General features: G+C 36.8%; 1 protein-coding gene across 3 annotated transcripts in view; it reads left to right on the top strand.

Annotated features, from left to right (window-relative positions):
* LCLAT1 (lysocardiolipin acyltransferase 1) overlaps window positions 1-27,811 on the top strand; it is a 139,903-nt gene that overhangs the window by 9,989 nt on the left and 102,103 nt on the right. Inside the window, exon 2 of one of the 3 annotated variants that reach the window (XM_037528274.2) lies at window positions 10,924-11,020. The exons of the other annotated variants lie outside the window; for them this stretch is intronic. The gene's annotated coding sequence lies outside the window, so the exon portion shown is untranslated. The remainder of the gene's footprint in view (window positions 1-10,923; window positions 11,021-27,811) is intronic. 3 annotated transcript variants of the gene reach the window in all.

Raw genomic sequence — 27,811 nt, 5'->3', positions numbered from 1 at the left:
GGCTGGGATCAAACCCACTCTGCAGTGGTTATGGACAGCTTCACAGCGCTGTGCTCAACCGCCTGCGCCACCAGGGGAGGCCCCATTTGTATATTTTTTTTGGCAAAGTATTCATAGCCCTTGTCCATTTTTTGATTGGGTTACTTGCCTTTTTAGTACTGAGTTGCATAAGTTCTTTATATACTTTAGGTAAAAATCCTTATATATAACTTGTAAAAATTTCTCCGTTCTGTAGGCTATCTTTTTACTGAAAAGCAGGGTTTTTTTAATACTAATTTTATGTCTGTAACTTTACTGATCTTGCTTTTTAGTTGTATGGGGTTTTGGGGATAGATTTCTTGGAATTTTTTTAAATGTAAATCTTCTGAAATGTGAACATGAACAGTTTTATTTTTTCTATTCTATATGGCTTTTATTTCCCTTTCTTGCCTTGTTGCATTGGCTAGCACTTCTAGTTCAATGTTAACTAAGAGTGGTGAGAGTGAACACTTGTCCTTGTCCCAATAATGGGGCAATGCATTGTGCATTTAATCTTTTATCATTCAGTATATTGTTCACTGTAGGTTTTTTTTTTTTTTTTTTTTTTTTTTTTGGTAGATGCTCATTATCTAATTGAGCAAGTCTTCCTTTATTCTTTTTTTTTTTTCCCCTGAGAGTTTTTCTCAATAGCTGTTGAATTTTATCAGATGACTTTTATTGTATAGATGAGTATGATCATATGAATGTTCTTGTGGATCACATTGTCTGACCCTTTATTGAACTAACCTTGCATCCTGTATTAAATTCAACTTTTTATACATTGTGAATTCTACTTGCTGATATTGCATTGAGGATTTTGTATCTATATATATTCATGTATTGGCCTGTAGTTTTTTGTATACTGTCTTTTTCTGCTTTTTGTACCTGGGTAATATTAGATTTATATGTGAATGGGAAAGTGCTCTCTATACTTATGTGTTCTGGAAGAGATTGTGTTAATTTTTTAAAGTAGACTTCTCTAATAAAACAGTTTGTGTCAGGAGATTTCTTATTCAGGAGCCTTTTAATTATAATTTCAATTTCCTTAATAGTTATAGGGCTGTTCAAATACGTGTTTTATTTTGGGTGCATTGTGTGCTTTTGAGGAGTTGGCCCATTGACACACAAACCAGGACTCATTTCAGGTTTGGGAGTGTCACCTCCTCCACGGGAAGGGGTAATTGTCTTTCTTTTGAAGAGTGGTGAAAATCTTAACTCTACTGGACTTTGACTGATACCACCCTATGGAATTGGGTAAAATTGTCTCATTGCTGTCACAGTATTGGAAGTCTAGGTTGTCTCCATACACCCTGTGTAGCAGAGGAAAGGATATCAGCTTTGTGGGTGAAGGGATGGGTTCAGCTTGGAGCAGTCCTGTTCAGGCATGTATGCTAGAACCTTACAGCCTGATGAGTTTAAGGCTCTCTACTTGAACTGTGCTATTGTGAGTGGGGTGGCCCCAGGTTTTTATGTGGTTTTTGGCTGGAATGTAGTGGTCATAGTGCAAAGTTTTCTGTTTAGTTACGCTGATTATTTTCTGGTCTTTTAATTTGAAAGTACAGGGCCTTTTTTTTTTTTTTTTGTCTGTCCCCTTTGGCATTCCTGGATTATTGGCTTCTTCAGCTTCAAATTCATGTGATATATGAGGCAAAAAAAAAAGAAAACCCAGGAACTCACCACCAAGTCTTTCCATGGATCCAACATTCCCAGCTGCTCTGCCTTCTCTCCACCTTTGGAGCCTTTTTTTGCTTGTCTTATAATTGTCTGGCATGTTTAATTGCATTTAGCTGGACCAACAGGAGTAGTACGTCTACTGGATTTTACTGGAGGCAGAAGTTGGATTGGGATTACTGTCTTTGTGAAAGAAACAGAGTGGAAAATAAGATGCATAAATTGGCCAGTAAGTTAATTTTGGGTCAGATACTTCGAAATGACAGTCTAATTATGTCTTTATTTCTCCAGAGAGTAATTCTGTGGGTCATTGTTCAGTAAAACCAAACCCTCATTAGTTTTAGATATATTAAGAAACATGACAATCCAATGAATTATATCTGCATTTATATATAAATTTGTTGTTTAAATTTCTGGCTTATGTGATAGAGAAAAATTTATGTTAATGAAAGGTTAGTTTTATGGAGGGGTTAACTCAGTTTTTCTAGAGGTTGTCAAGAATCTTAAGGATATGGATTCTCTTCTAAAAGAATTAGGCCTTGGGCATAGTGGTTAAGAGCTAGGTAAGGAAAATTTCTGAAAGTCTTTGAAAAATACCAGAAGGATTACAACATGTTCTTCAGCAGACACTAGATGATGTCTTGTGCTCTTTCCTTGCAGGTCTAACCTCTGGGGTGTTTAAAAAAAAAATGCATCTGAGTAAATTTAAAGATGTAGTTGGCTTTATTAAATGATTCTGGATCAACAGGGCCTGTGAAAGGAGCTCTGTTAAGACTGTACAGAAGGGACGACAGGAAAGGGCAATAGAAAGAAGAGAGATGCTTGTGTCAGGGAAGGTTACCTTCCCCTGGGGAATGGCAGGGGTCTATCAGCCAGATTACCTGGCCAGGAAATTCCTGACTGACTGGTTAAGATTACTTTCCTGGGAGAGGCAGGTATTAGGAAACTAGGTATTAAGTCTTGGCTTACTGATACAAGTGACTCCATTTTTGGTCTGTTGTTCCTTTTAAAGAGTCTGCAACTCATATTATTTTTTAATTTGACTCAGAATTTTATAACTTTACAAATTCTGAATAACTGACAGCAATGCAAGTTATTCTTGTCCTTAGACATGCAAATTTATTTTGTTCCTCAGAGGTACAATTGATTTTTTTCCTTCTTTTGTAGAAGGAGTTTTAGATTTTTTTTAAATTATTTTTTACATCATTGTTCATTTCTAAACAGTATTTACTTCCCCCTCCCCTTCAGGTGTAGTCCCCATAGAGTTTCCTTCACCAATGCACCTGTGCACCAATGTGCTCACATTTCACCATTTCTTTATGCTTTTGGGATTTACTTTTGAACTATATGAAACATCTTATTCTGTAATTAATGAATTAAAACTATAGTTGTTTATTTTATGTTTGTATGGGAGACCCAGTGTTTTCTTTTTAAATATATATTAATAACTTGAACTCTGAATTGCCTGACTGGACTTGAATCATATTGTAACATTTACTGTCATTTTGATTTGGAGCAGGGAATTTTATTTTTTAACCTAAATCTTTTTACTCACTGTTAAAGGGGGCCACAGTGTTATTTTTCTGCTATGATTGTTCTGAGAATTAAAAGAGATGTAGCAAGTCTTGGGGTTATTTGGGTAGGTAGAGTTTGGGTGGACCTTGGGTTGTTTCTGAAGTCACACCTCTGGTCCTGTAAAAACTGTTTGTAAGACATGGATAACTCTAATTCCTCAGAGAGTTTGGGTAGTTGCCAGAATAGCAAAAGGCTGATCCCATCTAAGTACATACGTTACGTTCACTATAAGTTTTATATCTGGGGCTTTCCAATTTAAGATAGAATTAAGATTGCTATGCTGTAGAGCTGCAGGGTTTAATACACTATCTTTTAAAAAAAATCAATATGAAGCATTCAACAAAGGCCTCTTTTTAATTTGATCGTTCTGTAGGTACCAATTAGCCAATTATTTAGATTGAGAGGTCTCTAAAAAATCTTCAGTTTAGAAGTTTTTCCAATTCAAATAGTCCTTTGCCTGACCAGTAGGAACTTAATAATCCAAATGATGACCCAAAGCAGTAAGCTGTTTTATGGATAAGAGTGCAGAAGGCACAGCCCTCACAAGATCCGTAAAACTCACTGCCAAGGAATAGTCTCGAAAGAAAAGATGGTAACTATGACAGGCCCTGTAAATAGCTGTTCTAAAACAGAGAATCATATGTCTTCACCTAGTTTGGGAAGAATGGATTCACCCATTTACATTCCAGGGCATGTTCAGTTACCTGCCCAATGCATGCAGGTACATGCATTCTCTTGTTGGTTACCAGAGAGACTGGTCATAAAGTTTAAAAAATTCCCCTGATTGCTGGCTAAGCCAGATCCCAAAAGGGGTTTAAACCCCAAATTTGGACATACTATTCCTGTAAATGCTCCTTCCAAACAAATGGCAGATACCAAAGAGGTGTCTTAGGGCACAACTGTGAAGGCCAAAACTCTTAGGGCACAACACAAAAAAGAAAAGCCTCATCCTTCTTTTGACAAACTACACAAAAGACAGAGATAAGGAAAGGGATCAACCAAGAGTATTCAAACCAAAATTAAAGAATGAAACCCTTAATAACTGAGAATACTCAAAACCAAGAATCATTATATCCAAAGAATCAGTTCCACTAAAATTTTATTTTGACAGCCTTCAATTTAGAAGAGAGAAAATGTGTCGCCACTTCTCACTTCATCTGGACCCCAAAGGTAGAGAGATCTGGGAAGCAAAAATGGTAAAACTTTACCTTTTGAAGGCCTTTTTCATCAGAAGTCACAAAATCTCTTGTACAGTGACCATTCAAAAGCAAACAGTGTCCAGTCAATGACATCATTCCATCATCACTGCTAAATTGTGGGGGTTAGGAAGTGATTTTTCCTTCTTCATTCTCCCAGAATCGTTCATAACCAAATTAACACCAGACAGATGGACAGAGAAAAGAACAACAGCAGAAGTTTTAATAATAGCATGTATACCTCCTGTACGCATGGGAGAGACCCAGTGAAAACTGAGTAACTTGGCGAAATAAATTAAATCACCTCCTTAAATAACTTCTGCTACAGACAAAGAATGCCATGGGGCAATGTAAGGGGGAGGTGAGTGTTAGGAGGTTATAGGAAAGGCACAATAAGTCAGGGCTTGGCGGCCATGCAGATTTAAGGACTGCCTTCTCTTCTGCGGAGGGTGAGAGATGTGGCCTTCCAGTTCAGTGACAGTGACAGTGACACCCTTACAAATGGACACCTTCCCACATGCATGTAAATGTTTCTTCCCAAAGGGCAGCTTCCACTTAGTTCTCAGAACTCCTTATGAAAGAATCCTTATGTCAAAGATACTCTGGGGTAGCAAATTTTGCTGCCCTGAATAGGTAACATACTTTTTTTTCTCCCAGTACCTGATACATAGAACTTTTTTTTTTTTTTTTTTAGTTAGAGGGCTGTGGAAAACCAATTTTATCCTTTTTGAGACTTTCTTTAACTAGAAAAAATGAGGGTACTTTTTACTTGATTGTTGGATCACAGTTTCACTGTGTTAGTGTTTGGAAGAATGGGATAAAGTAACTGACAATAGTTGCTTTTGAAAGGAAGGACATGCAAGTGACACTGATATTTTAAGAAGGGAAAATGTGGAGTTTGAACTGTTGAGCAGTTAGTTAAAACAGCAGCCTGGTTCAATCCTGTAGTTATTGGCTAAGAAGACCCTGCTCTGCCTGCCTTTAGACGAGGAAGAAGCATTAGGCCTGGAAGTGTGGTTTAATAGGGTATCACAATTCTTCTTATCTTGAAAAATTTGAAGGATGGGTTTTGATAAATGTAATTCCAGCTTCAGAGCTACTAAGCACATTGGTAGATGTGGGTATGCCCACCTGGGCGTAGGAACAGGAAAGGGCTGAACTTTACCTCAGTTTAGGGATAACCATGTGGGGTTTCAAGGTCAGTTTTTGGATGGATAGGAATTCCAGGTCATTGAAGAATTGGCAGGCATGGCAAGATGGGTTAAGGTTCTCTTTTATTTAAAATGACATTTTCCCCCTATTCTCAGTATTTACAAATGTTTAACTTAAGGGTTCTTCCTCCCCACCTTAATTTGGGGGTTCAGGTAGATGGGAGCAGCATAGAATTGGTTGATTATTTGAGCTAGAAGAGAGAATCCTCAACTCTGACTAGACAAATGAACAGAGAATTCTCTCAAGCTCTGACTAGATTAATGAACAGCTGTTAACTCAGGATGTTCTGGGGAAGACCTTGGCATCTTGTGGGCAATATAATTACAGCAAGTTGGGGCTCAGACCAGTGGCCTCCTCAGCTGCTATTCAGTTAAGATAATGAAAATAAGCCCCAGTTCAAAGTCTACCTTGTGAATGACAGAGTTTATAAATAGGGTCACCGATACTTGTAAATGGTTTGTACATTCATTTTAACAAACTTAAGCAATAGTCTGCTCAATACACTTATGTTTTAAAGTTTTATGCAATTTGGTCCTTATAATTTGGCATTAGAGTCAAGGTCCTGGGAATGGAGAGAGAGTCATGTTGGCTTTTTTTCTTTAGGAAAATCTTGGGTTTCTCTATACCCATATTTGAAATTTGAATACTCCAAGTTTTATGGTGTTTTGGGAGGGGAGGTGTCCTTTAACCCCATTCCTTTTGGAGGAATCTAGGGATATAGGCTCAGGTTTTTGCCATTGTTGTCCATATTCTTGCCAGGGGTGTTCTTGCTATCAAAGAGAAGCAAAACTCCAAGATTTAACATTGCTGCCTCCACTTCTTTTTGGAGCCTGGGGGCATGCGTGGGTCACAGGTTGGGTTCTCAGATACTTTGGCATTCCTCTCCTTTCCCGAAGGACTGGCGCAGTTCTCTTGTCATCCTGAGTTAACAGCTGTTCATTAATCTAGTCAGAGCTTGAGTGGCTCAGCTCCAGGCCATTATAGCTGTTTTATACCATGAACCATCTGACTAGCTTAGTGTGCTGACCCCCTAACTCTGGTTTCTCCCATTTTTCACCTTCACCAGCTGAAAGACAGAATTGGGACTCTCTTCTGGGAAGCTAGCAACAAAAGGTCAAGATGATGTGTTCATTGTGGGAAAAAATAAATTGTGAACCATGGCCGTTAACAAGGCAGTTTCTAGTTACTGAGTGTACTTTCTAAAAGCGAGACTGTAAAAGTATTGAGAAAGTCTGCATAATGACTTCCATGCTTGAGGTGTTTATCTTGCTTCACTTATCTGAACAGGAAGTTTTTGAATTGATCAGAGTTGTTCTGTTTATGTTGAATTGTTGAGATATTCTATGGTTGTTCCATAATCTTTTCTTTGAAAAATAAACATTTCTCCTAGAGGGCTATGTTTCCTGTTGATTGAAAATAAAATAGTACTTTTGTGTCAACAAAACAGCATTTCTGTTTGGATTTAGCATGTGATTCTTTATGTTAAAAATGAGGGTTTTTTTTTTAGAATCCAAAATATTAAATGAAATATGTTCTAGAGTTTAGAATATATTTTCGGTATTACTTTTTCTATATTACATTTTTTTTTAGGATTTATTTATTTATGCATACAAGAGCTGGGGTACAGGCCAGAGATGTGGGGGGGGGGGTGAGAGGATTTACCAGAGACAGAGTGGAGAACAGAACAGGCAGACTGAGTAAAATACACTGCTGAAGGATGCAGCGGGTGAGACAGGAGAGGTCTGCTGCTCCATGTGGGTTGCTCCCTGGCCAGCCGGGGATCGAACTCGTGCTGCAGAGCCTGCGGATTGCTTCTTAGTGCAGTGCTTAACCCCTTTCACCACCAGGGAGGCCCTATATTACATTTTCTGTTATGTGCAAAGACTTGTTTTTATTTGATTCAAGCAGTTGGCTTATGCGACACCATGAGCTGCTATACTTCTTTGAGCAATGAGGGTTTTCTTTGTTATTAGTGGGCAGACCCTGTGGACCCCCAAAGCTGAATGTTCTAAAGAAGTCTGGACACTCATGTGCACAAAGACAAAGCATATTCTTATGCTTTGTATAAAATAACTTTAATAGAATTAGTGTGCATAGAGAAGAAGAGAAGGAAGGTTTCCTAATAAAACACCCAAAGTCACCGGCCCCCTTGTGGGTCAATGCTCAGCTAGACGGTCTTGGCCCAAAGTGCCTCACTGAAGCCTGAAAGAAATATCTAATGCACCTTCTGGTAGGGACCCATAAAAAGAGGGCAAAAAGGACCAGGTAAGTCTGGGACAAAAGAAGCAAAATCAAAGTACAAATCAGAATAACCACAGCCATTGTCAGCTTCCCCATGTGTCTCTCTCAAGTCCCCCAAGTCCCTGGTTTTGTGGAGATGTCTCTGTTATGCTCTCTTTATGATAACTCTGATAGCTGACTCTGCCCATGTACTTTTCCCATCTTTACGGTCACATTCTCTATCCAGTGTTATTTGAAATTTCTGGTTGTTGTCTTCAGCCGCACCTGGACCACTGCTAAATTTATTCTTTTTTTTTTTTTTTAAGATTTATTTATTTATGCATATAAGAGCTGAGGTACAGGCCAGAGGAGCGGGAGGGAGAGAGGATTCACCGGAAACAGAGTGGGGAACAGAACAGGCAGACCTACTGAAATACACTGCTGAGGGGAGCAGTGGGAGAGACAGGAGAGGTCTGCTGCGCCATGTGGGTAGCTTCCTGGCAGCCTGGGGATCGAACTCGTGCTGTGCTGCAGTAGCTGGGAGAGGTGCTTAGCCCCTTGCACCACCAGGGAGGCTCCTAAATTCATTCTTGATCACATCTTCAGTATCTGCCTAGTTATGCCTATTCTGTATACTTGAAACCTCATAGTCAATTTGCCCCACAGGTTGTTGTTGTTGTTTTCCCTTTTTGCTATTGCTGCTGCTTTTATAATTCTTTTGATTGTTTTCCCCTTCTTTATCTTTATGCTTACATTATTTTAACAACCTACTAGTAGGTTTTCTTGGGGTACAGGGGAAATTCTCCCTCCCCTCTGGGTTCTTCTGAGGCTGGGTGAGCAAACAAATCAAAGTTAGATACATTAGTAGGAAAAAAGACCAAATTTAATTACATGTGTATGGAGAATTTACATGGCTGTAAATTCTAAAGTAACTGGGACATACCAGGATATTATATCCTGTTGAGGAATGGGATAGAGGCCTGGGGCATCCAGGAGAAAGAGGGGGTCTCGTGTAATGGGGGGGATGCTTCATATTACAAAACCTTGCCTTGGATGTTTGTCTTGCCTTAAGATAGGCTTATTATATAAAGAGGTTATTTCTGGATAGGGCCCTAAATCTCGGTAATTTGCATTATTTAAGATTAGGTAACATTTCTCCAGAGTCCCACAGGACCCTGATTGACCTTAGTTCCAAATACAAAGGTGACATCTATTGGAAAACACCTACTCTGGATTTCTTGGAGAAAAACTATCTGAACATCTTTTGGGGGGGCTGATCCTACAAGTTTCTAAAATAATAGCTTCCATTTATTGTGTATGTGATATAAAAATGAATATATCTGTGGTCATTGTGCTTGGTTCTAGACTCAAAGCTTATAAAAGCCCTTGGGATTTTCTGAACTATAGGAGTATTTTATTCATTCTGAGCCTTTTTAATCAAACCTGAGTTTAATGTAGTGAAGTGACTCAGGGTGGACACTAAGATAATCTAGTTTCAGGAGAGGGGCTGGCAGCCTCAGAAAGACTAAACTCTAGATTAGAGAGTTGGAACATCTGGGGTGAGTTGAGTTCAAGTCACATGGCCAGTGATTTAATCAATTATGCCTTTGTGATGAAGCCCCTTATACAGATTCTGGGAACATTGGAGTTTCCAGATTGATGAGCATATTGATATGCTTGGAGGGTGACCCCTGAATTTCTTGAAGAGAAGGCATGGAAGCTCTGAATCTCCCATCCCCTCCACCTAGACCTTGTCTACCTAGACCTTGCCCTTTGCCTGTTTGAGTAGTATTCTTTATAAGAAAACTGTAATTGTTTAAGTACCATGCTCTTGGTGAGTTCTGTGTGTTCTAGCAAATTACCGCACCTCAAGGGGAGTGGTGGGAACTGCTGTATTCATTGCCAAGTTTGACAAAAGTGCCAAATAGTTTGGGTATCTCTGGAGTAAGAGCATTTTTGGGGGCCCTTGCCCTTAACTTGTGGGATCTGATGCAAATTCTGAGCATCAGAACTGATTTGAATTACAGGACACTCAGTTGGTATCAGGAAGTTGTGGTTCCAGAGTGCAGAGTATTTATCCTTTGCCAGGTATCACAGGCTGTGTTATTTAACCCAGTACTACAACCAGGTAGGTTCTGCTTGTGCTATTTCTAATTTGCATATACAGACCTTCAGCGAGCATTTGTATACATCTATTTTTTTCTCAGTTTTATGAGCTGTTTTGTAGAAGAGTAGAAATGAAAGAAATATTGAGTGAAAATGTTTTTGCCTTTAAACTTTTGCCAGTTATGCTAAATTGCTTTTTAAAAAGGCTCTATCAGTTTATACTCTCTGTGATAGTATATTTAAGAGTCTCATTTCCCCATACCATCCCTTCTGTTACATATTACTGTCAGACTGGAAACTGGGCATCACATTGCTTTCATTTTCTTCCTCTTTTTTAGTGTATCTTTTCATAAGTGACTATTTTGATTCTTTGCTTATTTTTCCTACTTTGCGTCTTAATGCTTTCATATTTTACATGTCATTAATTCATCAGGATTTTATTTTGATTTTACAGAGTAAAAACTGCTTGATTTTGGAGGAGATTAGAGGACTAGTGGGCCTTGAAATTTTGTCTGAAAAAATTTAGAATATAAAAATAAATTTTGTCTTTGGAAAGTAGTTCATCTCAAATTCATTAAGGAACTTAGAAACTTAGTTTATTATTTATTAATCTTTTTGTTGGCAGAATTTTCATAAAATGTATTGGGGGGGCCTCCCCTGGTGGCGCAGCGGTTGAGTCCTAGGATGCGAGGCTGCCCGCGGCCTCTGCAGTGCCGGTTCGTTCCCCGGCCGCCGGCGAGGGTCCCACCAAAAAAAAAAAAATGTATTGGGGAAATAAAATCCTGGCAACAGAAAGACCCCCCACCCCCAATACCAAGGTAGCATCTAAAGAAAACTTGATTGCGTAGTTATGTCATTTATATGCATGTGGATCATTCAAAAGAGGCTGCTAAATTCAAGTAGAATTTCACTTTTTCTTTGACAGCAAAATAGATGTTTCTCTTACGTTATTGAGGCAAATAGAGCCTCCTTGTGATATTCTCCTGCACACCTGGTGAGAGATTCCTGCGTGTATGTTAGAGGTATGTGTTTATACTTCTAAAGGCCAGAGGCCTGTAACCTTGCGTTGGAAACACCTAGAGCCTAAGACGATCTAATTGCTGATGAAAATGTTTGACCTGTTAAGTTCTTAAGGTGATATACGGTGACAGACTGGAAATGTGTCTCCAGATGAAATGCAAGTTCTGATCCCTGGAACCTGTGAATGTGGCCCAAATGGGTCTTTGCAGATGTGATTAAATTGAGGATCTGGAGCTTGGACAGCTATCCTTGGTTATGTGGATGAGCACTAAATGCAATCCTGTGTATTCTCATAAGAGGGAAGGGGAGGGGGGGAATCTCTCTCAATCTCTCTCTCTCTCTCTCTCTCTCTCTCTCTCTCTCTCTCTCTCTCACACACACACACACACACACACATACACACACACACACACACACACACACACACACACACACACGAGGGAATGTGACTGAAGGCAGAGATTTGGAATGACGTGGCCACGAGTCAAAGAATTCTGGCAGCTATCAGAGCTGTAGGATGCAGAGAATGGAGTCTCCCCTAGACCATCCCAGGAAGTGTAGCCTTCAGATTTCTAGCTTCTGGAACTGTGAAAGAGTAAATTTCTGGTGTGTTAAGCCACCAAGTAATTTGGGAAACCACAAATTGTATATACCATAGCTCTCTTCTCTTTATTAAAGAAAATTTCATTTTATTTCCCTTATATTAATTATTGACAATAGCACTTGGCTTCTCTACAGATGACCATCATTTACTGGTTTCCTTTGTTGAATACCAATTAAAGTTAAATATACTGCAAAGTAACTTTAAAATAAAAATGAATTGTTAACTGCAATAGTATCTGTAAAGCTGAAGGTGACATTTTGACTATTTTTTAACTTGAAAATTAAATAATTTATATCATGAGATTCTTTTGAGATTTGCTTTTGAATCAGGGAGAATTAAGTCTATTTCTCTTATTAGTGAAGCTGTGTGATAGTCTCTGAGTACCTATTAACCTATTAACCTATTAACTTATAAAAAATTCCTTTACGGTCCTCCTGGTGGCACAAAGGGTTAAGCACTGCACTGTGAAGCAAAACGCAGCCTCTGAGTTCAATCCCTGGCCGGCCAGAGAGAAATCCACATGGCGCAGCAGACCTCTCCTGTCTCGCCCTCTGCTCCCTTCAGCAGTGTGTTTTGGTCAGTCTGTATGTTCTGTTCCCCACTCTGTCTCTGGTGGGACCTCTCATGCCTCCCCCCGCCCCATCTCTGGCCTGTGCTCCAGCTCTTGTATACATAAATAAAAAAATCTTAAAAAAAAATTCCTTTGCAATGCAAAGAATTTCAGGTTCATAGCATTTTTATAAAACCTTCTCCCACCTTACTTTTATATTTCTTTAAAGGGCCAAATTAATTTTTTTTAAAGATTTATTTATTTATGCATACAAGAACTGGGATACAGGCCAGAGGTGTGGGGGGTGAGTCACCAGAGACAGAGTAGGGAACAGAAAAGGTGGATTGACTAAATACACTGCTGAGTGGAGCAACAGGCGAGTCAGGAGAGGTCTGCTGGGCCATCTGGGTCACCTCCCTGGCTGGGGATTGAACTCTTGCTGCAGTGGCTGCAGATAGCTTCATAGTGCTGTGTCTTCACCCCTTGCGCCACCAGGGAGGCCTGCTTTTTGTGTTTCCTAATCAGTCTTTATTCACAGTTCTAGTTTCCTGTTTTCATTAATCCTTTATTTTAAAATCTTAATTTGACTGCTTAGTTTATGTTCTTTTTATTTAAATATTATTTTAAACAATGCATTAGAATACAGCTTTGTATGAAACAATTTTTGATAGGCTTTTTTTCTTTTTTCTTGCATGGTTTCTGAAATTTGGTGAACATCAGCCTCATTTGCAGGGTTTATTACAAATACAGATGCTCTAACACCTTTCTAGACCTACTGAATTAGAATCTGAGTACAGGGTCTTCACTTCTGTTTTTCAGAAACTCTTCCTAGGTAATATGAATGCACATCAGAGTTTGAGAACTGAAAGTTTTGGATGTCCTTAATTTTTTTTCCCATTAATTCAAAAATTATTTAGAAGAGTTTTAAAATTCCATATTATTAGAGTCCTTTGTTTTGAATTAATTATTTTTCATTTCATTGTGTTATAATTAGAACATGTACCCTTTGAAATTAGTTGAGATTTCTGTTACGGTCTAACCAGACAATTTTGTAAATGGCCTGCACTGTGGCTATTTGGGGAAAATAAGATTATTTATGATATTTAGTATCTATCTGCTGATTTTCTTTTTATTGAGGTGAAATTCACATGACATAAAGTTAACCATTTTGAAGTGAACAAATTAGTGGCATGCTTAGCACGTTAAAATGTTGTGCTACCATCACTTCTCTCTAGTTCTGTAGTTCACTGTCCCAAAAGGAAACCCTGTACCACTAAGTGGTAACTCTCCAGTTCTCCCCAAGCCCCTGGCAACTATCATTCTGCTTTCTGTCTCTGTGAATTTGTCTATTCTGGATATTTCATATAAATAGCATCACAAAATGTATGTGATTGTGTGTATGTTTGCCTTGCTTTTACTTCACATGATGCTTTTGTGGTTCACCCGTGTTGTAGCATGTATCAGTACTTCATTCCTTTCAATGGCTGAATAATATTCCACTGCTATGTATTTACCATAGTTTATCCATCCATCCATCCATTGTGGGCAATTGGGTTGTCTATACATTTTGGCTATTATCGATGGTGCTGTTATCAATATTTGTGAGCAAGTATTTGTTTGAGTACTGGTTTCCAGTTTTGTGTGTATACACCTAGGAGTGGAACTGTCTGCTGAAACAGTAATTCTGTATTTAACTGCCAACTTGTTTTGCATAGCACCTGTACCACCAGCAGTGTATGAGGGTTACAAGTTTTCCACACACTTGTTACTTTCCATTTTGAAAATTATGGTTATCCTGGTAGGTATGTAGTGGGATCTCATTGTGGTTTTGATTTTCATTTTCCTAATAACAAATGACATTGATCATCTTTTTACTAGCTTATTGACTATTATGTTTCTTCTTTGGAAAAATACTGACTCAAGTTCTTTGCCCATTTAAAAAAGATTTTTGTCTTTTTTGTTGTTAAAATGCCTTAATATTCTGGATACTAGACACTTGATTTGCAAAATTTTTCTCTCATTATGCAGTTGGTCCTTGCAGTTGGTTGTGTTGTTTTGGTGTACAAGAGTGTCTAATGACTATCGATTTTTTATTTTTTCTTTTGTTGCTTGTGTCTTTGAAGTCCATTACCAAATCCGAGGTCATGAAGATTTAACCTTATGTTTTCTTATAAGAGTTTTATAGTTTTATCTCTTATATCAGTATTTAGGTCACAGATCCATTCTGAGTTAATTTTTGTCTATGGTATGATATAGAGGTCATCTTTTTTCTTCTGTGTATGATATCCTATTGTCCTAGTACCATTTGTTGCAGAGACTGTTCTTTCTCTACTGAATGGCCTTGGTAGCCTTGTCAAATATCAGTTAAATGTAAAATATATGGGTATATTTCTGGACTCTCAATTCTAATTCTTTGGTCTACATGTCTCTCTTTATGCCTGTACGATAGTGTTTTGATTACTGTAAACTTAGTCGTACATTTTGAAGTTGGGAAGTGTGAATCTTCCAACTTTGTTCTTTTTCAGTACTGTTTGACTACTTGGAATCCCTTACAGTTCCATATGAATTTGAGGCCTGGTATTCCCATTTCTGCATAAAGGCCACTGGTCAATATATTCTGTGTCATAAATATTTAGCTTGCTTTGGATAGTATTGCCACTTTCACAGTATTAAGACTTTTAAATCATAAACATAGGCTATCCCATTTATTTAATATTTTCATTCCTTTTAGCAGTATTTTGTATTTTTCAGTGTATAAGTCTTTCTTGATTAAATGTGCTTGTAGGTATCTTATTCCTTCAAATGCTCCAGTAGGGTTTTTTTTGTGTGTGTGAGTCCTTGGGATTTTCTGTGTTTAGGATCATGTCATATGCACACAGAAATAGTTTTAATTCACCCTTTTCAATTTGGATGATTAACAGAAGTCATCCATTTCTTTTTCTTGCCTAATTATTCTGTCTAGAATTTCTAATGTAGTGCTGAAAAGTTACGGTGAGAGTGGGCATTTTTGTGTCTAATCTTAGGGGACAGTCTTTGGAGAAGTAACTGCATTTTTTATTGGGTTATTTGTTTTTGTTGTGTTGTATGAGTCTTGGATATCAGCCTTTTGTCAGATGTATGGTATGCAAATATTTTCTCTCATTCAGTAGGGCGTTTTTGTTTAGAGATAGCTTCTTTTGCTGTGCAGAAACCTTTTGGTTTGATACAGTCTCAACTATTTATATTCTCTTGTTTTTGTTGCTGTTGGAGATGAATCCACAAAGACATCACTGAAGGCTGTGTTGTGGTTTTGCCTGTGTCTTTTTCTGTGTATTTTTATGGTTTCAGGTTTTATAAACAAGTCTTTTATCCATTTTGATTTGAATTTTGTGTATGATGTGAGATAGTGATAATTTGCATTCCTTTGTATGTGGCAGACATGGCCCATGAAAATGCTATCACTGCTTATCATCAGAGAAATGCAAATTAAAACCCGAATGAGATACCACTGCACACCTGTGAGAATGGCCTGTACCAAAAAGCATGTTGGCGAGATGTGGAGAAAAAGAAGCCTCTGTGTGTTGTTGGCACTGGGTCTTTTATTGGAGAAAGCTGGTGGCAACTTGGAGTATGGCTGCAAGGAGCAGTAATACATGTACAATCTGGTTTTGTCTGCTTTTCTTATATTAAACATATAATTATTTTATTTTAAAGCATAAAATTATTGGGAGACCTTATTTTGGAGCTGGAAAGAGCCCAGGTTATATGATAATCTGAATTACTAGCCTTAACATAAAGCATGTTATAAGTATTATGCTTTTACAATTTAACTTCTGAGCATTTTATATATGTTTAAAAACAGTAATTTCTAAGTTAACATACATGTTTTATAAAGCTGGATGCAGCATTACTCTATTAAATGAGACTGATTTCTTTCCTTTTAGTGGTTCTTTCTGGCACTATGATTTCTCCTAATATTGTGATGCCCTCTAGTGAATTCAGCCTTTCAGATAAGTTTATGAGAGGCAGTAATCAGTGCAGTAAAATCTTCAAAGGGAACATTCTAGCAATTGGAACTGTATTTAAATGCCTTGTTGAGATGACATGCTTCTGTCCTAGAAGTGTTCAACCTAAGATTTGATAGTCTTCCGTGAATTTTACTGTTGAATTAAGTGAAATGGTTCCAGATGTCTTCTAAAATCTTCAATTTTAAGGTTCTAGATTCCCTATGACTCATAAATCTTCAGTGAAGAAATGATGCTGTAGTTTTACTTGACCAGTTTACTTTCCTTAAAACCTCCCTTTGAAATTTAGAGAATCTATCGCTCATTCCTGTGGCTAAGAATTCTTTGAGATCATTTATGATTTTCAGGTATCTTTTGGTTTTCAAAGTCATTTGCCATCTTTAGTGAGTTTTAAGACTAGTATAGTTCTTGTCCTTTTGGTTTTCACCACCTAGAGAAAGTAGAAATTGATTCTTTCATTTGTTAATAAGTTAATTTCATCAGATTAGGGGCTAACTTTTGATTCCCTGAATTTTACTTATATTTGGTATGCTCAGGTCAGTGTTGATTGTACAGAGCCATTATAGGATATTTCTTCAATCTAATGATTGGAAAGATAAGGTGGGCCATAAAAACAACTTAATGTTATATTGTGATATGTAAGGTAGAGTTTTCTTACTAAAATTGTATGGTGTCCATTTATGAAACTATTGCTTTGTTCCAAATCATTTATTTGTATATAGTTGCTGACTTGTATATAAATAAGCTTTATTTATATAAATATATATAAATAAGCACCCTTAATGACCTGACTATTCAGTAGTTTTCATCTCATATTTTAGTTCTGTGTATAACTAAAGGTTTGATATTATCAGCACAATCCTTTCTTTACCTTTCAATTTTTGGTTTAAATGAGGAATGAGAATGTTGGGATAGGAAACTTTTCCAATGAAGGGGAAATAGATACTCAGAAGGGACCAGCTTAGGATTTTACAGACTAGAAGAATTGAGGAGCCTCTTGGGAAGACTATTTTAATGAAAGTAGAAGTTTAGAAAAGAAACGTTTGGCTTATTTCGCTGAGCATGATCCCTTCCAGCTCCATCCATGTTGCTGCAAATTGCATGTGTTTATCTTTTTTGAATAAGGGACCAGGAAAAAGAATAACTATAAGAAAGAAAATATCAAAATCGACTAACAACTATGAACCAGAGACACTCTATGGTGGGTGGGTGCGGGGAAAGGAGGGCCTGGGGTCAAAATAAGGGGGTTGTAATTGTATGGAGAATATAAAAAATAAAATTTAAATTAAAAAAAAGAAACATTTGCCCAAAAAAGGATAATTTTTAGGATTTCTTGGGATTTTGTGATTTCCCCCTGCTTCCCATTTATTTTTCCTGTTTGTCTTTGTCCTCCCCAAAGTTTTTCTAGCAGTGAAAGTCTCAAAGGGCTATTTAAGGGACTGGAATTATGGGGTTAAACTGGTCTGAATTCTGTAGCCCAGGATCTGGGAACATAAAGAGTATGGGGAGGGATTAAAAAAATAGGCATAAACTGGTCACAGAAGTATTTGCAAGAAAGAGACAGGGAGTTAGGAGTGGGTCTCCCACAGTTTACGTGAGTAAACATAACAAGAGATTGGGGTGTTAAGATGTAGTTTTATAAATCATTACGCCAAGTTAGGTGTATATTCATATTGGTTAAAGAGTATGTTATGTTTAGTGCTATTTTCAGGTATGTTTGAGTGAAGTTAGAATTTATAGGATGATCTAAAAACCTGATCACTATGTGTCATATAATTTCTACTAGAAAGTGCATTCTAAATTCCAGTAGCGGGCTTAAATATAAAGTTTTGGAAGGAACTACTTACTCATAAATTGTTGACTATTTGTTGATGTTGTTGATTGACATCCTTGTTTATATATATATATTTTAAATTTATTTATTTTCTTACTTTTTTTTAAAAAAAAAAGATTATTTATTTATACAAGCAACTGGGTACAGTCAGAAGCGCGGGAGGGTGAGAGAATTCACCAGAGCCAGAGTGGGGAACAGAACAGGCAGACTGATGAAACACACTGCTGAGGCGAGCAGGGGGCACGGCAGGAGGGGTCTGCGCACCATGTGGGACCCTCGCTGGCAGCCGGGGATCGAACCGGTGCTGCAGATGCTGCAGTCAGCTTCACAGCCCAGCAATCAACCGCTGTGCCACCGGGGGAGGTCCCTCCTTGTTTATATTTTGATGACATTCCCAATCTGGGACATTTATAACCGGGGAACCAAAATTTCATTTGCAAAGTCTATAAGCCTCTGTGGAATAGTGATATGTGTGGAAATAAATTACTTCAATTACAAGCACCATAATCTCATTGATGCCATAGTTAGGGAAGATTACATACATTTTAAAAGTTTTGTTGAAATAAATTTGGCACCACTACAAAAAAAAAAATTGGCATAGTGTTTGAAACTTAACAGTTTTTATATTATGCAAGTGCTTAAAACATTTTTATGTTAAGATTTATGTGGACTTTTGATTGTCATAAAAAAGGGGGGAAATCAGGCATTTTGGAATCTAGTTGGGGTGCCCAGTGCTGTGTTTCTTTGACTAAATCATATTACCCTTTTTACATCTTCATTTCTTCATCTACAAAATAATAATGCTCATCACAGTATTATTTGCAATAGTTAAAACCTGGAAAATATTTAAATGTCTAAAACTAAAATAAATCTTGTTAGTTTTACAGTGAAAACCTGTACAGCTATGAAAAAGAATGGGCAGGTGCCACACTTACTAATATGGATGAATAACAAAACATAATTTTGAGTGAAGAAATCAGACACAGAAGAGAATATACTTGCTGATTCCATTGAGATAAAGTCAAAAAAAAGATAAGACTAACTATGGATGTTCCAAGGAGCCAGACCAGTGGTTACCAGGCTTCTGGGTTGTAGCTAATGTTCTATCTTGATTTAAATATACTCACTGTAAAACTTCGTACACTTTGTACACTTTACTGTGCACTTTAGTTTTAAAAAAGCTAAAAGTGTGCACCAAAATAAAACAAAAAAGAAAGAAGAAAAAAAGTAAGTCCTGACTAGCTTGGCATCCAAGAGAACTGGATTCAAACCTCCACTGTCCCACTGAGTAACTTATTTTAGGCAATTCCTTGACCCCTTAATCTTTAATGAGTGGATCTGTAAAATAGAAATAGTAACTGCCTTCTGTATTTCAGTAGAAGTAAACATTCGAAAGCATATAGGGTATTAGAAAAATTTTCTTAATAAATGGTGACATTTTTTGTTACTCTCAAGTAGGATGGATCCCATGTAAAAATAAAAAGTAGTAAAAGGACCAATAATTGAAAGACCAATAATCAGCAATAATTAATTTTATTGAAGGACCAATAATTAATTTTAGAGGAGTATCGGGCTGAAAACAAGAAAACAGACAAGTGAATAAAATAACTGCAAGTTGTAATGAGAACCTTAAATGAAGAAATTGGAGTTGAGGCTGAGAGTTGCTGCTAAGGGGAACTTTCTTTGTAGTGATCAGGCTTGGTGAAAGCCTCTCTAAGGAAGGGAACACTAAGCTAACATTTAAAAGGAAGAAAGGAAGCTAGTTAAGCAAGAAGTATAAGAAGAACTTTCTAGGCATTCTGGATAATTTGTACAAAGCCCAAAGGCAGGAACTAGCCTGTTGGAAACCTGACCAGAGCGGTTGGATTGTAGGTGGACTGGGAGATGATACATTTGGAAAGATAGGTGAGAGTCAACTCGTAAACTTGCAGACTTTGGTGGGAATTTGATTTTGACGTTAGGCTCTGGGAAAAGCCAGTATGAGCCTTAGATTGGGAAATAATATAATCAGATGCATATTTTAAGATTTTTCCCCACTCTACTATATATGGCAAAAAGACTGGACATGAGTGGGTGGGGGTATGGTTTGGCCAAGAGTAAAAGAGAGGAAGTCAGTAGTAGTCCAAACAAAAGATGGCTTGCATTAGGGAGTGGCAATGGAAATAGATGGAAAAAGTTAGATTTAGGATATATTTTGGGGATAAGATTGATGGGGCTTTTGCTGATTTTATTGGATTTGGGGAGTGAAGGAATAGGAAGTAAGGATGACTCCTAGGTTTCTTGGTAGAGAGTCTGGATGGATGATGATGCCATTTATGAGGTGGAGAAAAATGGGGGCAGTGAAACAGGCATAGGAGGAATAATCATGACATTCATTGTGGAGGTGTTTAATTGAACGATTAGACAACCAGGTATCAGGTGATCAGCTGAATTTATGAGTCTGGAGCCCAGAGGTGAGGACCATGTTGGGAATATATTTTTGGAAGGTCAGCATGAAGCTGGCATAGAGGAAGGAGGAGAGAGAAGAAGGATAGAGAAAAAACAACCAATGTTAGAGTGATAGGAAACCTCAGCATTTAGAGGTCTACTGGAGGGGGAGGAGTCAACTAAGGAGATCAGGGAAAAAGATCAGTGAGGTCAGAAAAAACCCTGAGAGTGTTGTCACCAAAGCCGAGAGAAGCTAGCATTTTAAGGGGCAAGTAGCCATTTGTGTGCAGTGCTGCCAAGAGAATGTAAGATGAGGATAGAAAAGTTGCCTTGGATTTGGCAGCATGAAAGTGGACTTTTTGCTGCAGTGGTTTCAATGGAATGGTAGAGGCAAAAAGCTAGTGTGTTTGAAGAGGAATGAGAAATTTTTGAGAGACTATATGCATTTCTCAGACACTTAACATATATGAGACACCTTAAACCCATTCTGTAGGCTTGGGGGGTTGTGTTATTCATAAATTGCTATAGGGAGTTAGCATTGGCTTTTTATCCTCTCAATAATTTTTCTTCGGTTAGTATTTGATAATTTAAAATGTTCTGAATTTCATAGGTGGCTTCCATTTTAGAGTAAAATCATACGTTCAATCTGTGTTAACTTCCAGAGTTAGTATTATATTAAATTAAAACTTGGAGTATTTACCTTTTCAGGAAAGTAATTATAAGTCTTGAAAATTGTGCAAGGGTTGTTTCATCTTGAAACACTTAGAAATTCATTTTGGTTTTCTGTAATTACAGTGTTTGAGTAAAAGAGACATCTAAACAGGGATTGCATTTGGCAGTTACATACATGTTCTTGTTCTAAACTAAGCACTGTTTCTGTGGTTTTGATTTTTCTTTTAAAAATAGAATTTTAATCAGTGTAGGTTAAAATTTTTTCCAGGCATGTTATAATTACCACTGGCTACAACTTGATCCTAAAATGTGTATAATAAATTTAATAATATTTTATAAGCACTCCTGCTATTAAATGAAAAAAATAGGAATTATTTGAATATTTAAAAAATTCTCTAGGTGGTTTTTCCATAACAGCGTGGAAAGCAGCAAGTATGGTTATTTAAAAAGAAGTAATACATTGTCTACTTGGTCCTGTCACTGGGAATGATGTACTTTTATTTTGGAGTCATAAGGTCTTGCCTCCCATGATAGTTCATTCATATATTCTTTTGGATATACTTTGTATTAATGATTTACCAGGGTGACAAATGTTGTAGGATCCATGTTCCAAAAGAGATTGGTCTACCAATTCAAGCTGTGCTGACTAACACATAGATCTTTTTAAAATTCTAAGGACAAGCAGTTTAGATAAGAGGAAACTGTTTAAGGGAGTTGTTAAGAAAGGCACTGAAGAAAGCCACTTCTGGTTATAAAAACAAGGAAATTCTGAAAAACTGTTATAGACAAAAGGAGCAAGTGAGATGCCTAAGTAATGCCTGTCTCTTCCTGGAATCCTGAAACAGAAGATGGGCATTTGATAAACACTAAGGATTTTTAAATAAAGGGTAGATATTAACCAATAAAAATGTATATTAATATTGGTATACAAATAATTGTGAGAAATTTAACATACTAATGTAAGATATTAATACATACTAAAGTAAGATTAATATAGGGAAACAGTACAGTTTTTGGTAAATTTAGAGCTGTTCTAAAACCAAAGTTGTTAAGGAAAAAAAATGTGAGATAGATGGTTTTTTTTGCCATCCTTGGAAAATATGACCTGTTATACGTTATCACTCTAGTTATTTCACCTTTGTGGGTCTCAGTTTCCTTATCTTTGGAATGGGGATACAATAGTGCCTACCTCCATAGGGTTGCTCTGAAGATTGAATGAGGTGGTGTCAGTGCCTAGGATACTGTCTCACATCATGGATGCTCCATAAATGCTATTAGACAGTAATAAGGACCTCTCACTTAAAAAAAACAAAAACAAAAACAAAAAAAACTGCATCAGAAAAAAAAGCATATCCATACGTTTTAATTAAGCAAAATGAAGTTTGGTTTTACCAAATGAGATCTTACTGGGGCATAACCACTTTGCTTCTAAATTACCGTTTATCTATCCTTAGTTGATTTTTCTGCAATTTGTCATTGCCTCCTGCACATTGCACTTGGAATGGGCATTGCTGAGTGTGTGATGTGTTTTTAAATCAAATTATGTATTCCTACACAGGTTTGGAGATTCTCAGTTGCCTTAATTTGAATTTAAAGCTAAAACCTTTAATGGATTTTAAAGACAATTCTACTTTCCTCCTCTTAAGCTTTGAAGACCATAGGCAGTATAATGTAAGGGAAAGACTATTGAGCCAGAAATTAGGAGACTTGAATTTTACTCCCTAGTTTAGTTGTAAGTAGTTGATTTGGGAGAAATTCTTTTACCACTTTAGAAATGTAATTTTCTCATTGGTAAAATGAGAAAGCTGGGCCCAATGATACTTAGTTGTAGTCTTGATTTACATGTCGTCCAAATGAGAAGTGTGCTCAGAGCAGTCATTTTGGATGGCTTTACCCTCCCAAGGTTGCCTCAAATGAAAATTAATGCCATTACCTTATGTTTACATCTCATTTTTGATCAAATATGTATATGTATATATATATATATAAATATATTTTTGCTTGATCACAATCTCTAGAGTAGAGCCTATGTGATTCCTGAATTGCTTTCAAAACTGAAATTCACTTTAATTCCATGTTTAAAGATTTGTTACTAGTCATTGAAGATAATAATCAATAGACTGTATTGAAGGTTCTGTAGGGATTTCCCAAAAAGCAATTCTAAAAATATTATAAGCACTGACAGCATTTTGGGGTAAGTACTATAGCCGCCCAGTCAGTCATTTTGAAGTGTACAGATTTTATCTGGAAATAGTGACTCCTGCTATTTTTTATTGAAAGTTCATTTATCTTATGGTGCTTCCAATAATAATCTGACCCTAGATATGAGAGTTTTATTTTAAAATTTTAGTGTTTTCTTAATGTCGTATAACTCTTAGCTTTATTATGAGTATTATTTTATTATAGAAGAGTATTATGAGCAAGAGCTATGTTGTGCAGCACAAAATCCCTAATGTAGACCTGGTTTCTGTTTCTTTGTCTAGAGGGTAAAAAGCTAAGCTTGTCCATTTATTTAATAACTCTTAGACCATCAAAATTTAATATGACTAACATTGGTATCATCAGAGTATATATGCAAGTGCATGTTTGTCTAAATGTGTAACATTTAATTTACATACTTACCATATTTGCCAGATATTTTTTTAAAAGTGATTTCATTTTTAAATAATTGAATTATTTATTAAATACTATTTCATTCTTTCCAAATGTGTGGTAAATTGAATTTCAGTGACCCAAAATTCTATTTGTAAAAATAACTTTTCAGATCTTTGTATGTGTTAAATTTTTAAAAAGCAGTAACTCTGAGGTAAGCAGAAAGTTCTTTAGAACCTGACTGATTATCCAAACATTATCAGAATGCTATTTACAAGTTTCTTTTACTAATAATTCTACTTAACTGAGGCTGATCTTTCACCAATGAATGCTCCAGTATTTTCCATGGAGAGCGTTATGATAAGAGATGCGTACTACTGTTGGAAACCATTAACTTTAGAAATTATCAGCAGATGTTTTTCTTGCATGGTTGATTTAATTTGTTTTGGTTGCCCCTTAGCTGAATAATTCTAAACTGACTGGAAAGACGCATAGCTAACATTTACACGAGTGTTTGGAACTTACTGAAGCATACACTGGGTATCCAACACATGAAATCTGTACCATTGTTTCTCTGACAGCTTCTTTTCTCTCCATCTTTAAGGAGGCATCTGCGCAGTGTCATACTTTTCAACCCTTGCCATTAGTGGTATATGGGTGAAGATAAAAGTGATTTTTCATAGTTTTGTCAATATCAGAGGTTAGAAATTAGTGTTCTGCCTTTAATGAGCACATATTTCCCTTGGTCATAAGTGGTTCCCCGATGTTTAACATTTTTTTATCCCAAATACAACTCACCATTATGGAATATAGTATGGAGATTTCTCAGCAAATTAAGACTAGAAATACCATGTGATCCAGCTATCCCACTTCTGGATATTTATCTGAAGAATACAAAAACACTAATTCAGAAACATCTCCCTCATTTTCAGTATAGCATTATTTACAACCTATGTGCTCATAGATGGATGAGTGGATAAAGAAGCTATAGTATATATACACAGTGAACTACTACTTGGCTATTAAAAAAAAAGATGAAGTTCTGCCATTTGCAAAACATGATGGGACCTAGAGGATATTATGCTAAGTGAAATAAGTCAGAGAAAGACAGACACCATACCATATTACACATCTGTGGAAGTTAAACAGCAAATAAAACTGAAATTCTTATTTTTAGTTTCATAGTTGAGCAATAACATTTGAATTTCTGTAGCAAAAGAGAGCATTTTACTTTATTGCTATTTTTAGTGACAACATAAATAATGTTTCCCTCACTAACCTATAGTGAATAATTAGCAGAATAGTATGATATATCACTTTTAGGTTAAAAAGTAGTTATTTTAGAAAAGGAAATTTTGGGATAATGTTATATTAGTTTATTGTTTGCTTATTAACTTCTTTCTTAAAATCCTTTTTAAAAAGATTTATTAATTTATGCATACATGAAGTGGGGTACAGGCCAGAGGTGGGGGGCTGAGAGGATTCACCAGAGACAGAGTGGGGAGCAGAACAGGCAGATTGACTGAAATACATTGTTGAGGGGAGCAGCGGGCGAGATAGGGGAGGTCTGCTGTGCCATATGGGTAGCTCCCTGGCGGGCCGGGAATCGAACTCATGCTGTGGAGGCTGGGGATAGCTTCATAGTTATGTGCTCAACCCCTTGCGCCACCAGGGAGGCCCTAAAATCCCCTTTTGAGTTTAATATTTGTCATATATTTTATGTATTTATTTAAGAGTTTGAAATTGAGTCCTAGTCAGATAATTTTTTTTAGTCTTTGGGGGCATAAATTTTGAATATAGTTTATGTATGTAAGATTTCTACACACTTCCAGATAACTCCTGTTTTTTATATTTAAACCAGTATGACCTTAGGACTAAATGTTATTTTCTAATTTCTAAAGCATCACTGGCTTGTAAAAACTTAATGCACCAAAATACATGTAATTAACTGGAAAGTATAACTCTATGGTCCTTGTTAGGTATTTGTTAGTCACATTTTTTTAAAAAATGAAAAGCAAAGCAGGGGAAATACGCAACATGCATTTAATTTTTGCATAGACTCCAGACTTTTGTAAGGAAGTGACTGTCTTTATATATATATATATATTTTATATATATATATATATATATATAAAGAACTTCAAATGTTATTGCTCAACTTTGAGACTAAAAATAAGAATTTTAGTTTGTTCATTTGTTAACTTCCACAGATGTGTAATATCTTATGGTGTTTGCCTTTCTCTGGTTCACAGTTAAGATCTGAAGGAATGAAAACTTGGGACAAATCTGTAAATCAGATATTGCTGTCTGCAGCGGTGTTAAACTTGGATAACTTCATTTACTTTTAGTTTCTCTGGTTAGACTTCATTCTAAAGGAGGAAAATGTTACAGAAAAACAAAGTTTAATAAATCAAAATAAAGATCTGTAATAAATGAGAAAAAGCCAGTTAAATTTGTAGTAGTGAAGCCACTTCCTTTTCTCTCCCTTTTTGCCCCTTTTCCCCTCTGCAAACTTTAAACTTTTATGAAGTGTCCATCATGTCCTGGGGTGGTGGTGGACATGCCAGTAAATCAGACAAAAAATGTTGCCCTCCTGGAGTTTATGGACAATTAATAAAACATTTGGAATGCTCCGTGTCATCAGTATCTGGAAAAAAGTAGAGTGCAGCATCAGCAAAATAGTGGTTGCGTGTGTGTTCCCTGGGGTTCATGCTCCAGTTTTAAATTGGGTGGTGAGGGAAGGGTGCTCTGAGAAAGTGACCTTTGGACTATGACCAGAACCAGGTCAGTAGAAACTCTGTGGCTGACTGGAAAATGAGATATTAAATAGAGGAGACCACAAGTACTGAGAGAAAGTGATGAAAATATGCTGAAATGGACAGTGGTGATTGTAGTGCTGCTGTGAATATTCTGAACACCACTGAGCAGTATACTTCAAATATGTGAATTTTATGGTCTGTGAACTATTTTTCAAAGAGACTGTTGGAAAGAAAACCCTCAAAACTGTTGAGGGAAAACCCTCTTTTCCTTACTCTTTAGAAATGTCACTTATATAGTAATATTATAACAGTAAATCATTTGAATTATGTTCCATTAGACCCAGATTCTGTGAAGAACAATAATCGTAACAAAAATATTAGTAAGTTTATATCAGATTACTTTGTAGATAAAAATATTCTAATACACAAATCTAGTCATGTGTATGCACTCTTCATAGCTTGCTGCTTAAGTGATTATCCTTTTATAACTTGGGGGGAAAGGTAGGTAATGCAGGCTTTGTGTTCAGTAATGACTGATTTGGGATTGAGGCTGTGCTGCCGCTGCACCTGTCTCCCTCACCAGTGTGACATTTGTCTGAGAGTGTTGCCCTAAGAATCGTGCTTCCTGAACCTTGTTGGTTTATATTTAAAACAGTTTGGCTCTCTTAGGCAGTCTCCCTGGATCTTACCTTTTCAGGTTCTGACTCTTAGATATTATAGTTAATTTTTCTCTAGAAATGATTTTTACCACTGAATAAGTTTTTCCTTTTAAGTCCACATAGATCGTAACTACCCAGGCTATGTGGAATTTAAATCCCTCTTCCTCAATATTTAGAATTTTAGAACTGAAGACATTTGGAGTTATATAACTCATTCATGCAAACCTTGCACTTGAATTCCGTCTTGATGTCTTTTTCCAGTGCCATTACTGGATTTCCACAAGGAGATAACAAATAATGCCCATTAGGGCCTCCCCTGGTGGCGCAGCAGTTGAGCGCTGGGCTGCGAAGCTGCCCGCAGCCTCTGCAGTGCTGCTTTGATCCCCAGCCGCCCGTGAGGGTCCCACATGGCGCACAGACCTCTCCTGTCACGCCCGCTGCTTCCCTCAGCAGTGTATTTCATCGGTCTGCCTGTTCTGTTCCCCACTCTGGCTGTAGTGAATTCTCTCACCCTCCCGCGCTTCTGATTGTACCCAGTGCTTATATAAATAAATAAATAAATCTTTAAAAAAACAAACAAACAAACAAATAATGCCCATTACAGGCAGCTTCCCATGGAACCTATGGAGTTTATTTAAACTATTACAGTGGTTACAATTACTGATGCTAAGTTTGTATTGTATTAAATAAAT

Source organism: Talpa occidentalis, unplaced genomic scaffold, assembly GCF_014898055.3.
Source record: "Talpa occidentalis isolate TD23 unplaced genomic scaffold, MPIMG_talOcc4v2.1 talOcc4.5, whole genome shotgun sequence".
Classification (NCBI taxonomy): Eukaryota; Metazoa; Chordata; class Mammalia; order Eulipotyphla; family Talpidae; genus Talpa; species Talpa occidentalis.
Note: the sequence above shows the minus strand (reverse complement) of the source record. Positions and strands in the feature narration are given on the sequence as shown.